This window comes from Nylanderia fulva, unplaced genomic scaffold (assembly GCF_048542155.1).
Source record: "Nylanderia fulva isolate GAGA-0341 unplaced genomic scaffold, ASM4854215v1 Scaffold768, whole genome shotgun sequence".
Lineage (NCBI taxonomy): Eukaryota > Metazoa > Arthropoda > Insecta > Hymenoptera > Formicidae > Nylanderia > Nylanderia fulva.
The window spans coordinates 20,292-24,804 of NW_028190882.1; the positions used below are offsets into that span (position 1 = coordinate 20,292).

The window sequence follows — 4,513 nt, forward strand, 5'->3', positions numbered from 1 at the left end:
GTAACTTACTAAATAGTAATCGCAAAGTCGCAAGCAAATCGATTAATTATTACATTTAAGAATTTTTTTAAATACTTGACTGTGATTGGTCGATTGTAATTATGTGTTGTATTATTTTATGTACACAAAATGAAAATTTTAAGTAAAAAATTAAATTATATGAAGATCTATATATATATATATGCTATTGTTATCAAAATTTAATTTAACAATATAACGGCTACCATACTTAAACGATACTTTTAGCGAATGTTTCCAAAAAAATAATTAATAAAGTAACTGTTAAAATAGTTACTAGTTACTAAAAAAATGTAACTAAGTTACAGTTACAGTTACAGATGGAGAAAAGTAACGAAGTTAAGTTACAGTTACCGAAAAAAAGTAACTGTAACTGTAACTTCGTTACAAGTAACTCGTTACGTCCCAACCCTGACATACATGTATACACATACGTGTATGGTATAAGCATACGTGTATGGTACGTATATTGATATTACCTGTAATTTTCTATAAATTACAATGTATGCAGTACGCACAATTTGCTTTTCTTCTCTTATCAATAATTGAGAAAATAGCAAATATATTCAAATAACCAGCTGTATATTTTTATATAATATAACAGAATATTATATACTATACAAAACATTTTTATGCATATATAGAATAAAATGGGCCTTTCTATCACCCATTCCCGTGAGAACGCAACCATAATATATGTATTTTTTTTTGTCTCTCCGATTTTTGCAAATAAGACATGTGTATTAGACACTTTTTTGCAACAATATTTATTAAAATTACACATTTCTAGTATAATAATAAATTTTTATTAGTTAGAAAAAGGCGACAGTTTATTTTCTGCTAAAATTTTTAAGAAATGTTGTCTCATACGTTTAACATCAGTGGAATATGTCTCATTACAAGAATTTCCTCCTAAAGCTATAGTTGTAGCAAATGCGGCAGCAAAGATTTCACAACATATACCATCAGGTTGTGTTTGAGCGTCTTCAAATATTATATTATTTTTATTTATTTGTGGATAACGGCGATGAATGTAACTTTTTCTTTAGCCTTCAATGTTTCGTATGTACAGCCAGATAGACTGTCGTACACTCGAAGCTTGGTGCCGTCAAAAGAAATACATCGCCAGTGATTACTGCAATTTCCTCCAATAATTTGTAAGCTTTTGTCGTTACAACTTGCTTCAATTATATGAGGATATTCCAAATAATGCACACTTTGTGTCTCAAAACAAGAATTCTTTCTTATGACGCGCAAAAATTGGTCCAATGATTCGTCATTTATTTGACTATCAAAAGGTAATACATTTCCTTTACTGAATCAAAAGAAGCAACCCAATTATCTAAAAATTTTTTTTGCTTTGCCATATCGCGTTCTGTTAGTTCTGAATTTTTTGAGTAACTAACTATGATGCAATCATCTTGTTCTGCATTTAAAGCAGTTATAGTTGCTTTCATTGATGAAATATTTGATTCAATACATTTCTTTTTTTTGGGAATGTTTTTATCTTCTACATTACACTGTGGAAGACTCGTTGGTTTTCTTTTTTTAGCTACTTCTTGTTGAGCTTCTATTATATAGCTTGAATTTCTAATTGGCATATGTCGATTATGCCGACTATCCAAGATTTCCGGCAGCATGCAATCGTAATAGAAACGTGTTGAAAAGGGCAGCATTTGATTACTCCAAAATACAGTGTCCCTATTAACACGTACTATTTTCAAGCTTTTTGGCGTCCACACAGCGAAAATACAATAATCTTGCTGCGTTATATTTAACTGGCCTTGAATTTTATAGAAAAATCGGTGATTTTGATTCATCTTATATGGATTTTTCTTATCAAAGATGCCTTTCAAATGGGGCAATATTTTTATGGCTTCTTCCGCTGTTAAATGCTCAGCTGATAATGGACATTTTATTTCTACCAGACCATCTTCATCTACGAGCCCGTCTGAAGAAGCACTCAAACACGGATTTTTAATATCAATAAACAATCCGCAAATTTTTATCTCCTTTTTTAATGTTACAGCCAATTTTTTTCTCGCAATTTTTTCCATTTTGCGACCATATTTCATAGCCGCAGTATCAATAGAGAGAGGAAATAAAATGTTTTTTACGATTGCGGCGCAAAACGTTGTCGGTCTCATGCGACATAAAATTTCAAAATTAGACGCCGTCAACAGTTCCTGTCTCAGTGAATGCCACAAATCTGAATCACTTTGCTCTATTGTATTACGTTCAATTTGTCTGCAATTTTTCCCATTTTCAAACAACTTTTCCAAATGATTTTGTCGAAGTTGTTCAAAAACTTCGGGTAGAAGATCAGGTTTTTGTGATTGCGGACCGTAATGACAATCTGTTCCTGACTTCCTTTTACATTTTTGCCGTCCATTCATTTTCCGAGATTCTCTAGTTCTTGCAACTTTAATTTGTCGTCGCTTTTCCAGAATCTCGATAGTAGGAGGAACATTTTATCCATGCTTTTATGCATTTCCGTAATACCTTGTTTCCAATTATGTTGCAAAACTGCCCCCGCAACTCTAGCATTGTAAGAGCCTCGGTTATTAAAATTAATGCGCTTACCAGCAATTTCTTTGCAGATTATCGAATTGAACGACTCTACAGGATTGTTGGTGTATTTGTACAACAAACCGTCGGAATAAGCGCTTAAATATATGATAGCCTTCTCTACTCTTTGGTAAAGATCGTGTAACTTAAATTGAGAAACGATACATAATTTTTCTTTGTTTCATCAAGGTCACATATACGACCGCGTTCCTTACATCGTTTATGTTCACCAAATATATGACTAGGAATGTTTAATATATCTTTTTGTAATTCTCTAGCTTTATCATGGTGAGGTTGCTCTTGTTTATTTCGTAAATCAATTGTTTCTATCACTTCTGTTCGTATGTTCATAACATTGTTCTTTACAACATTTCGTAACTGGACGAAATCGCGCTTTCTTTGCATTTTTGGCTGAGTTGTCCCTGCTACCGCCTGCAGCTTTTTGCATAGATTGTAAAGCAAATGATTGGTGCATTCTATTTTTTTCACGTTCACCATTTCTACCCGATATGGTCTGCTATCAATGATAGCCTGATAGACGCTGCTATCGCCATCGGCAATAACTGTTCTAAAAATTAATTCATGCATTTCCAGGCTACTTTTAAAGCCTTCTGCAATGGCGTCGTTCTCCATACTTGTGGAGCTTGCGTTACGATCGAAATTTTTATATCATTTATGGTTTTTTGGTTCGATTCCGTTTTGTTCCGCTACATCGCATATCGTGCAATATTTATTGCGGATACCGACAAAAAGAACTTTTTTTGTGTAGTAACCAATTAAAGTACCAACACCGGAAAGAGAATCGTAGGCGTGGCCGTACGATCTTTTACTCCAACTACCATCAGCTATTACAGTTATGTACGGAATACCGTTTATAACATCGTTCCTTTCGAGAGCCAGTTGCTTTTCAGTTTGGCCAGCCATTTTCATATTTTCCATGGCTGTTTTTTTAAACTCGTCTACTAACATATCTCGATTTTGAATATAACTTATATCGGACATACATTGAATATTCATAACTGCACACAGCTCTTCTAATTGGGCATAGCCAATTCCCACTGTAATAGTTCCTACTGCAGCAGCCATATCAATGCTTAATATTTTTGGATCTTTGGGTTCTGACCAGAATTTGGCTTCAGTATTGCACATTTGGCACTTGAAAGTAAAACGCGCCTTAAACTTTTTGGTTTTAGTTTTTATGAGTTTCCAATCTTTAAATTGGCACTCTATTCATTTTATATGATTATTGAATAATCTCTGGAGTTCTTTCCATACATGAGAAAAGTCAACAATGCGTCGGCCTTCAGGCAAGCTTTCCTGGATACAATTTTAATCCAGAAGGTCATTCTCGATAACAAAATAATTATCTTCGCAAAGTTTGACATCTTTATTACAAATATCTGTTTCAGAAATTGACTCCAGGCATTGCACTTTCTGAGTACTAACTTTAGAATCTATTGTATCGGAATCCGATTCCACCGATTTTTGAAAATCGATGGATTCATTGCTAGTATTCTCATATGTGCTATTCTTAGAGTCATTTTCCTCTTAGCCTTCGGTTTTAGTTTTTATGACTTTCCAATCTTTAAATTGGCATTCTAATTCTTTCATATGATTATTGAATGATCTCTGGAGTTCATTCCACATATAAGAAAAATTGACAATGCGACGCCCTTGAGGCATGCTTTCCTGGATATGATTTATATCCAGAGGGCTATTCTCGATAACAAAATGATTGTTATTTTCGCAAAGTTCGTCATTTTTATTACACACATCTGTTTCTGAACTTGAATCTAAGCATTGCACTTTTTGAATACTAACTTTTGAATCCATCATATCGGAGAATAATTCCACCGATTTTTGAAAATCGATGGATTCATTGCTAGTATTCTTCTATGTGTTATTCCTAGAATCATTTTTCTCTTGG

The 4,513-nt window shown here is 33.4% G+C and overlaps 1 pseudogene; it reads right to left on the minus strand.

Moving 5' to 3' along the window:
- Nucleotides 1–826: 826 nt before the first annotated feature.
- Nucleotides 827–3,603, minus strand: LOC146720137 (uncharacterized; annotated as a pseudogene).
- Between the last annotated feature and the right edge of the window lie 910 nt (nt 3,604–4,513).